This window comes from Pinus tabuliformis, chromosome 2_2, assembly GCF_031772625.1.
Source record: "Pinus tabuliformis cultivar Carrire ecotype Pingquan chromosome 2_2, CPIR1, whole genome shotgun sequence".
In the NCBI taxonomy this organism is placed as follows: Eukaryota; Viridiplantae; Streptophyta; class Pinopsida; order Pinales; family Pinaceae; genus Pinus; species Pinus tabuliformis.
In genome coordinates, this window is record NC_142300.1 from 1,120,064,254 (window position 1) to 1,120,075,876 (window position 11,623).

The following is an 11,623-nucleotide window of genomic DNA, read 5'->3' on the forward strand; positions in this document are numbered from 1 at the left end:
TAGGAGGAGTCCAATGTTCAGGGTCTTCAACTAATTCATGATTTTCATTTTCGACAGACTCGGACTCAGACGATCGTGACGAGACTTCAGTTATGACTTTTCTATCAATAGATGAAAATGATCGCAACAGATTGGCCATAATGAACTATAACAGAAATAGACTAATGAAAGCTTTTATCTACTTAGTCCAATGATCAACAGAGTGACCTTTCGAAGGCTAGCTGGCTTTCAATAGAATTCTGTCTATAGAGTAGTGAGTTAGGATCTAGAACAGGGCTCTGATACCAAAAATAGATGGATGACCTCGGTACTTACTTGGAACGCTTGAAGCGAACGCCTTCTGCAAATTTCTTCAACACATCAACCCAGAGACTGCGTGGACAACTGCGCCCCTTGCGACTTACTTCAAACACGCCTTACGATCTCACTCAATGGCATTACGATGCTCTTAAAAGAAACAGTCCTCAGACTGGCGGCCCAGCAGGCTTCAATATTATTCAAAGTAAAATTACACTATCACAGAAACTCGTAGATATGAGCTCTGATTACACACACACACACTCACTTGCACTCTCAAACTCACGATGCTATACAATGAGAGATAGCTCTCTTTAAATAACCTAAGAAACGAATCTAGATGACCTAATGCATGACATAAAAGTAGAAATAATTGAGGGTCCTGTCAGTATCTTTATCCACTGACGGTGTCTACTCAACTTTTCTTTATATACAAAGATTCGTCACAACATGTGACCAACAGTGTCACATTGCTGACAAAGAGATTCTTCACCAAGAACCTTTCGGACTTCTGTCGCTGTCGTATCCGAATTCAGAATCTGATGGAGTATGGACCTTATCCCAATTGTACGATAAAGTTGCCGTGGAATCTTTCCATGTTGTCGTAAGCCATGATAAATAGTCCTTTTCCCAAGTTGGATCATTTTGTCCTTGAGCATCTTGATATACATCCACATATACAGTATCTTTTTCACTATCCACTTTAGCTTTTCCTTTTGGATCGTGGATGATAATAGAGGAATCCTCTTTTTGTGGAGCCTGTGAACTCTGTCCTGTGTCATAATTGAGACGAATAGTATCTGACGACTTCTTTATACTTTTGGATGGAAATAAGAAATCATCTTTATTCCACCGGTTCACATATGCAAAAGGATCAATTTCTATTCCTAAGAAACGATCTTTTCTACTAGTTTTGAATACTGGCAAAGACTGTACAGCCAGTTCAACACCATCTAATAAATCCCACTTAAAGATCTGAAACATACTTACAGACTGTTCAATACTTGATTGAACCCATAATTTACATTGATGGCTAAGATTGCCTTGTTCTTGCCATCCTAATTCAAATACCATTGAAGAACAGACGCGATTAGAAAGAAGTAGATTAATCAGGCAAACTGCGTCTTCAGACCATGAGCAAGAATATACATTAATAGTAATCACAGCTTTCTGATTTACTATTAGGCGAAATACTTTTTGATCGCCTTGCAACATTTCAAGTGTTTTGATCATCGATATTTTCTCCCCCAGTTGTAAAGAATGAAATTCTTGTAGCCATAAGGAAATCTTTTTGATTTGTTCTGGATTAGCTGCAAGATTAGATTGCACAATAGATTCCTTGCCATAGAGTTGTGAAAAGGGATTAGGCTCAATAGAATTCCGGAATTCCATACTTTGATAATCCCATGGCTCTGTGAATGTTGCTAAATATTGTAAAGTCCGTAATATACATTGAGAAGCTCGGACTTGAATTTTCTTTTGACACCTTCCTTGTCGTATCTCCCAATCAGCAAAAGACTGAAACATCTCAAATTGAGGGAAAGAATCTGTAGACACAAAATGTTCAGTATTTTGTTGTAGATAAGCAGCTTCAATTTCATCAAATAGATCTGGGATTTTAAGGGATTTGAGAAATCGCTCAACCAGACCATTCATATTTACTTCAATAAGATCAAGCATTTTAGCAGTGCTATACATAGAAGTAGAAAATTCAATTGCTCCAATGATCTGATAATAATTCAGAGTTTTCAATGTCTTGATCATATCTGGAGTATAGTGACTAAGCCAAGTGTCATCAAGCTGTATAAAATAAAGCTTGACTTGTAGATTAGGTAGAGGATAAACCTTTACCAGTTCTTCATTGAGGTTAAGAAAGATGCCAACATTCTTATGCTGCCAAGCTTGACATCTTTGAATCCACTGATTTCTTCTTAATCGGAGACCGATTACTTTTTTAATCTGATCAGTGATATCTGATAATAAATATTCTAAAATATGAAAACGCTGTACAAAAGTATCAAAAGAATCATCTGCCGCACTGGTTCCGGCAATTGTAAACAGGCTTTCTTGATACACATGAACTTTATTCATCTCTCTGGTAAGAGCATCAGGTAAATAGTTAGAATTCCCTGGAATCCATTCAACATCAAAATCATACATTTGAAACCACATCTGCCAAGCTAGTAGACGACCTCTAGCTAACTGCTGAGATATCTTAGCATTCAAGAAATATTTGAAATTCATTGAATCAGTTCTAATCAAGAATTTTGTTGGGGCCAGATATATTTCAAATTTCTGAATACCATTAAATATTGCCAAGGTTTCTTTTTCTGCAGGGAAATATCCTTTCTGATAACTAGTAAATTCACCTGAGGTATATGCACATAATACTTCTTCATCCTTACCTTTCTCATCTCTCCGTTTTTCAAAAAGGGTAGCTGCCCAAAAATGATCAGAAGCATCAGTTTGTAAAATAAGAAAACCAGTACCAGGAGGTTTTAAAATAGGTAAGGTTTGGCATTCCTGTTTTAATTGCTTGACTGCTTGAGTAGCAGCAACTGACCAACCACCATTGATAAATTCGCGAATAGGGGCGGTTTTGGCCGAAAGATTAGGAATATATTTATGTACATAATTCAGAATTCCTAAAAATCTCTGAATCATAGGCTTGTCTTGAAGTTCATCAGGAAATTCAGATAACTTTTGAAGAACATGAGGTTGCATCTGAATTTTGCCATGGCGGATTGTGATACCGAGAAAATCAATACTGTCTTGAAATAAGACCATTTTCTTTTCGGATAAGACTAAGCCATGCTTCTTAGCTTCTTCGAGAAAAACTTGTAGATGCTTCAAATGAGAAGCTAAATCTGAACTGAAAACAAGAATGTCATCAATATATACAACAATGAAATCATAGGAACCAAAAATATGATCCATCCTACGTTGGAAGAATGCAGGGGCATTCTTAAGACCAAATGGCACAACACGCCATTGATAGAACCCAGCTGGACATGTGAATGCAGTCTTATGACGATCTTCTTCTGCAATTTGTATTTGATAATAACCAGATTTCATGTCAAACTTGCTAAAGATCTTGCTATCATGAATTTTCTGCATTAGTGTCTCTTGGCGAGGCATGGGATAATTAAAGCTCTTAGTAATAGCATTTAAAGGCTTATAATTTATCACCATCCTATCTTTACCTCGAACAATCTCAGAATGATTTCGAACTAGAAATGCAGAACATGAATAATGAGATTCACTTACTTCAATCAGGTTCAAATCAAGCAATTCTTGAATTTGCTTGCGCATTTCTTTTTCTTCATCTGGAGTGCAGGGTATCAATTTGCCAGTTACTCCATTATCATGTAGAGTAATTATTTCTTGCCTAGGGCTCTGAGCTGTCCAAAAAGCTTGAGGATTGTTAGAACAACATTTAAGTAATTCCTCAAATATTTGAACTTGATCTTCAGACCAATTAGGATCTCTAATGGCCTTTTGGGTAGGCTGAGCTTTAGCTTCATATATCTGTAAAACTTCTTCCCAATCATGAGATTGTTTGCTTGGTTGGGATTGCTTTCTGAGACCTACCTTTTTCTGACTCTGATCTCTTCTGGCTTCAGAATTAGCCAATGTTAAGACTGCGTGGACAACTGCGCCCCTTGCGACTCACTTCAAACACGCCTTACGATCTCACTCATGGCATTACGATGCTCTTAAAAGAAACAGTCCTCAGACTGGCGGCCCAACAGGCTTCAATATTATTCAAAGCAAAATTACACTATCACAGACACTCGTAGATATGAGCTCTGAATATACACACACAAACTCACTTGCACTCTCAAACTCACGATGATTTACAATGAGAGATAGCTCTCTTTAAATAACCTAAGAAACGAATCTATATGACCTAATGCATGACATAAAAGTAGAAATAATTGAGGGTCCTGTCAGTATCTTTATCCACTGACGGTGTCTACTCAACTTTTCTTTATATACAAAGATTCGTCACAACATGTGACCAACAGTGTCACATTGCTGACAAAGAGATTCTTTACCATGACCCTTTTGGGCTTCTATCGCTGTCGTATCCAAACTCAGAATCGGATGGAGTATGGACCTTATCCCAATCGTACGATAAAGTTGCTGTGGAATCTTTCCATGTTGTTGTAAGCCATGATAAATAGTCTTTTTCCCAAGTGGGGTCATTTTGGCCTTGCGCATCTTGATATACGTCCACAAATACAGTATCTTTTTCAGTATCCACTTTAGCTTTTCCTTTTGGATCGTGGATGATAATAGAGGAATCCTCTTTTTGTGGAGCCCGTGAACTTTGTCCGGTGTCATAATTGAGACGAATAGTATCTGCCGACTTCTTTAAGCTTTTGGATGGAAATAAGAAATCATCTTTATTCCACCGGTTCACATATGCAAAAGGATCAATTTCTATTCCTAAGAAACGATCTTTTCTACTAGTTTTGAATACTGGCAAAGACTGTACAGCCAGTTCAACACCATCTAATAAATCCCACTTAAAGATCTGAAACATACTTACAGATTGTTCAATACTAGATTGAACCCATAATTTACATTGATGGCTAAGATTGCCTTGTTCTTGCCATCCTAATTCAAATACCATTGAAGAACAGACGCGATTAGAAAGAAGTAGATTAATCAGGCAAACTGCGTCTTCAGACCATGAGCAAGAATATACATTAATAGTAATCACAGCTTTCTGATTTACTATTAGGCGAAATACTTTTTGATCGCCTTGCAACATTTCAAGTGTTTTGATCATCGATATTTTCTCCCCCAGTTGTAAAGAATGAAATTCTTGTAGCCATAAGGAAATCTTTTTGATTTGTTCTGGATTAGCTGCAAGATTAGATTGCACAATAGATTCCTTGCCATAGAGTTGTGAAAAGGGATTAGGCTCAATAGAATTCCGGAATTCCATACTTTGATAATCCCATGGCTCTGTGAATGTTGCTAAATATTGTAAAGTCCGTAATATACATTGAGAAGCTCGGACTTGAATTTTCTTTTGACACCTTCCTTGTCGTATCTCCCAATCAGCAAAAGACTGAAACATCTCAAATTGAGGGAAAGAATCTGTAGACACAAAATGTTCAGTATTTTGTTGTAGATAAGCAGCTTCAATTTCATCAAATAGATCTGGGATTTTAAGGGATTTGAGAAATCGCTCAACCAGACCATTCATATTTACTTCAATAAGATCAAGCATTTTAGCAGTGCTATACATAGAAGTAGAGAAATCAACTGCTCCAATGATCTGATAATAATTCAGAGTTTTCAATGTCTTGATCATATCTGGAGTATAGTGACTAAGCCAAGTGTCATCAAGCTGTATAAAATAAAGCTTGACTTGTAGATTAGGTAGAGGATAAACCTTTACCAGTTCTTCATTGAGGTTAAGAAAGATGCCAACATTCTTATGCTGCCAAGCTTGACATCTTTGAATCCACTGATTTCTTCTTAATCGGAGACCGATTACTTTTTTAATCTGATCAGTGATATCTGATAATAAATATTCTAAAATATGAAAACGCTGTACAAATGTATCAAAAGAATCATCTGCCGCACTGGTTCCGGCAATTGTAAACAGGCTTTCTTGATACACATGAACTTTATTCATCTCTCTGGTAAGAGCATCAGGTAAATAGTTAGAATTCCCTGGAATCCATTCAACATCAAAATCATACATTTGAAACCACATCTGCCAAGCTAGTAGACGACCTCTAGCTAACTGCTGAGATATCTTAGCATTCAAGAAATATTTGAAATTCATTGAATCAGTTCTAATCAAGAATTTTGTTGGGGCCAGATATATTTCAAATTTCTGAATACCATTAAATATTGCCAAGGTTTCTTTTTCTGCAGGGAAATATCCTTTCTGATAACTAGTAAATTCACCTGAGGTATATGCACATAATACTTCTTCATCCTTACCTTTCTCATCTCTCCGTTTTTCAAAAAGGGTAGCTGCCCAAAAATGATCAGAAGCATCAGTTTGTAAAATAAGAAAACCAGTACCAGGAGGTTTTAAAATAGGTAAGGTTTGGCATTCCTGTTTTAATTGCTTGACTGCTTGAGTAGCAGCAACTGACCAACCACCATTGATAAATTCGCGAATAGGGGCGGTTTTGGCCGAAAGATTAGGAATATATTTATGTACATAATTCAGAATTCCTAAAAATCTCTGAATCATAGGCTTGTCTTGAAGTTCATCAGGAAATTCAGATAACTTTTGAAGAACATGAGGTTGCATCTGAATTTTGCCATGGCGGATTGTGATACCGAGAAAATCAATACTGTCTTGAAATAAGACCATTTTCTTTTCGGATAAGACTAAGCCATGCTTCTTAGCTTCTTCGAGAAAAACTTGTAGATGCTTCAAATGAGAAGCTAAATCTGAACTGAAAACAAGAATGTCATCAATATATACAACAATGAAATCATAGGAACCAAAAATATGATCCATCCTACGTTGGAAGAATGCAGGGGCATTCTTAAGACCAAATGGCACAACACGCCATTGATAGAACCCAGCTGGACATGTGAATGCAGTCTTATGACGATCTTCTTCTGCAATTTGTATTTGATAATAACTAGATTTCATGTCAAACTTGCTAAAGATCTTGCTATCATGAATTTTCTGCATTAGTGTCTCTTGGCGAGGCATGGGATAATTAAAGCTCTTAGTAATAGCATTTAAAGGCTTATAATTTATCACCATCCTATCTTTACCTCGAACAATCTCAGAATGATTTCGAACTAGAAATGCAGAACATGAATAATGAGATTCACTTACTTCAATCAGGTTCAAATCAAGCAATTCTTGAATTTGCTTGCGCATTTCTTTTTCTTCATCTGGAGTGCAGGGTATCAATTTGCCAGTTACTCCATTATCATGTAGAGTAATTATTTCTTGCCTAGGGCTCTGAGCTGTCCAAAAAGCTTGAGGATTGTTAGAACAACATTTAAGTAATTCCTCAAATATTTGAACTTGATCTTCAGACCAATTAGGATCTCTAATGGCCTTTTGGGTAGGCTGAGCTTTAGCTTCATATATCTGTAAAACTTCTTCCCAATCATGAGATTGTTTGCTTGGTTGGGATTGCTTTCTGAGACCTACCTTTTTCTGACTCTGATCTCTTCTGGCTTCAGAATTAGCCAATGTTAACCTGGGAATTGCAACTGCTTTCTTCTTAATATTGCAAATGATTTTATCATTGCTAATGGTAACAGGCAAGACTGAATTAATGAAAGGCATTCCTAAGAACAGGCTTGCAGAGTTATCATAGTGTTGAATAGCAGAAATCTTTATAATATTCCCCCCAAGTTTCATTGAAACATTATCAACATAATGAGTCAGATTGACTGAACCACCAATGGTTTCAGAACGAAGGATATTCTGCAAGGGTTTCCATAAGCCCTTAAAGAGAGATGGTCTAGCAAGATTGTTAGAACCACCAGTATCAATGAATGCATCAACAGAAATCCAATCTCCACGGACTTGTACTTCGACCGGTATATACAACATGTCACTAGTTCTGACAATTTTCTTCATAAATGCTTGTTCAGCAACAGAACTAGTAATAGAAGATGAGACAACTGTTTTAGGATATGGACATAAAGAATTCTGAACAGGCTGAGATTTGACAGAGAGCAAAGTAGGTACAGAATTCTCAGTAGCAACAGTTGTAGTAGTAGTCACAGAAGTATCAGAATACTCTGCTGTTTCATCTTCATCATAATCAAAAAAATTATCTTCTTCATCTGTATAATCTTCTTCATAAACTACAGATTCATTATCAGAATCTTGATTAGCAAGATTCATCTTATTACTATAATCATGTACAGATTCATTATCTGATAAAGAAGCATCAGTCAGAATATATACATCTGAAACTTCATCATCAGAGGCAACAACAGACCAATCATCGGCAAACTCTTCCATATCAAAACAGGCTTTTAGCTTATTAGAGGAACTTTTCTTGCAATTTCTTGCAAAATGACCTTCTTGCTTACAAATAAAGCAAGCATTATCTTTTCTTGGCAGTTTCCTCTTTTTGACATACCTAAACTTTCTGAATGGTCTCTTTGGATTTACAATTCTTTTAGTTCTGTATTTACCATATTTCTTTGCCTTCCTTTTCTTAAAAGGAGTCCAGGGTAACACAGATCTACAAACATTCAGATTAGGTGAAATATCATGTACCTGTTTTTGCCAACATAAATATTTTACTTTCTCTTGACAACGAAATAGGAGATCAATCCAGTAAATTTGGTCTATCTTTTTACCTTGGATTTCTAGATCTTTCATAATCATATCCCCTATATTTCCCGGTAATTTAGAAAGAAAAGCAATCTTCTGCGTATGATCATTAACTAGATTTGCTTTGTAGATTTTACCCATATATTCAGATCCAAACTGATCTAAATCTTTTAAATCATGCAATTGCATGCGGGTTAAATCAGTAATGATTGTTTTCTTTTCATCTTGGGGCTCGGGAACAAACTGTGTTAACAAGAGAACTTCTAAAGTAGCCAAGCCTAACGCTGCTACATTATTGCGTTCGTCCTGAGAAGCGCTCATCCACCAATCCCAAACAATTCCAGCCATTCTTTTCTCCGCCAGCAAGAAAATAGAGAAATTATCTAATTTGGAGACAACTTGCATTTGATATAATGCACCAATCCAAATTCGAATAGATTCTGCTGGATTAGAGGATTTATCCAAATCTAAAACATATCCAGAGGAATTAGTATGAAATAAATCTTCTTCAACTCTAGGATATTTTGGATCTCTCTGCAGATTTGCTTTCTGCAATGATGGCATAATAAATGATGGAAACAAAGTTGCAGCATTTTCTATAGTAGCCAATTCTCCTTTGTTTTGATACAAACTAGTAAACTTTGGTGGTACTGATTTAGTACTCAATTGGCTATTACTAGATTCAGCGACATCTACTGCATCATCAGGTGACTCACTTGTTTCCCATTTAGGTGGAATTTCCATAGATTTAACAAATCTAGGAGGCTGTTCTTCTCTTTTCTTCCTTTGCCTTCTTCTCTTCTCTTTTTCTTCTCGACGCTGCTGTTCAGCAGATTGTTCATTCTGCAGAAGTTGAAGATTTGCTAAGATTTGATCACTTTGAGAACCCAAATCATCAAGAACATCTTCAGCATGAGCACACCATGTAGTAAGATAATTCCCAATTTGATATGTCTGATCCAAATCATTAGGATTCTGAGAATTATGTTCTATAAGAGGAGCACAATCAGCTCTAGTAGGTGGCTGTCTAGAAGAGGAGGAAGTAGTACAAAACTTGGTCTTGGGTGGCCATTTGCCGCCTTTTACAAATCTTCTATTGGCATATTGCCATTCTTCTATAGGAGGAAAAGCATTACGTATTCTATGCATTTTATTTACAGAAGGTAAAAATGGTTTATATTCAGGTATATACAATTCATGAGGTGACAAAGAGGGTTCACCTATAGCTTCAGTTTCTTCTTCTTCAGGTATACTTTCAGAAACTTGATTTCGAGAAGAAACTTCATGAGGGACCATAGGAAACACATATCTCTTTGGCTTAGAGACAGGTTTAGGAATGACTGGTCTTTTAGGAATTATCTTGACATGGCCATTGTCAATAGTGACTCTTTTCAATTTGGATTGAGGCTGCTTGGTATCCACTATTGACTTGTATTGGAAATACCAATTATCAGGTAACTCAGTAGGATCATAGAGAACACCTTCGACTTGAGCATTAGACATGCCTACTGTAACACAATCCTTTAAGACAGGTTGCTTGAGCTTAGGATGTGCTGTATTAGTTAATTGAAATGAGGCTTGTCCTATAACAGAGAGGTATTCACTTTCTTCAGCCATTGTTAACCCTTGTACACCCGACAGTAATTTCCAACAATCTTTTAAATGAACATCATTTAAACTAATGGCATAGTCAGGATATATAGTGCCATACTGACAACCAGATGCAAGGTTTCCTTGGATGGTTCCAATCCTAGCATGTTCATAAGTCTGATGACGTGTGTCAAACAATTCAGCAATGCAGGGAGTATTGATTCCATGTCGAAACAATGGAGCTAAACCAATTCTTATCCCCCCAAAATGAAGATAGAAATATTTTCCATCTTTAACATATTGCCGAAACTTTTTAATTTCATCATCGGAAAATAAATTCAAAGCAAGGATTTGAACAGAAGGACCGGAGATCTTAATAGTTATCTCGACTTCTTTCAGAAAATGTTTTTTTTTAAACAAGAAAGTCATGGGTAGCTTATATATATCAGTAGAATTAAGAGTAGGAGGAGTCCAATGTGCAGGGTCTTCAACTAATTCATGATTTTCATTTTCGACCGACTCGGACTCAGACGATCGTGAAGAGACTTCAGTTACCGTAGGCATGTCTAATGCTCAAGTCGAAGGTGTTCTCTATGATCCTACTGAACTCCCTTCTAATTGGTATTTCCAATACAAGTCAATAGTTGATACCAAGCAGCCTCAATCTAAATTGAAAAGAGTCACTATTGACAATGGCCATGTCAAGATTATTCCTAAACGACTGGTCGTTTAGGAATAATCTTGACATGGCCATTGTCAATAGTGACTCTTTTCAATTTAGATTGAGGCTGCTTGGTATCAACTATTGACTTGTATTGGAAATACCAATTAGAAGGGAGTTCAGTAGGATCATAGAGAACACCTTCGACTTGAGCATTAGACATGCCTACGGTAACACAATCCTTTAAGACAGGTTGCTTGAGCTTAGGATGTGCTGTATTAGTTAATTGAAATGAGGCTTGTCCTATAACAGAGAGGTATTCACTTTCTTCAGCCATTGTTAACCCTTGTACACCCGACAGTAATTTCCAACAATCTTTTAAATGAACATCATTTAAACTAATGGCATAGTCAGGATATATAGTGCCATACTGACAACCAGATGCAAGGTTTCCTTGGATGGTTCCAATCCTAGCATGTTCATAAGTCTGATGACGTGTGTCAAACAATTCAGCAATGCAGGGAGTATTGATTCCATGTCGAAACAATGGAGCTAAACCAATTCTTATCCCCCCAAAATGAAGATAGAAATATTTTCCATCTTTAACATATTGCCGAAACTTTTTAATTTCATCATCGGAAAATAAATTCAAAGCAAGGATTTGAACAGAAGGACCGGAGATCTTAATAGTTATCTCGACTTCTTTCAGAAAATGTTTTTTCTTAAACAAGAAAGTCATGGGTAGCTTATATATATCAGTAGAATTAAGAGTAGGA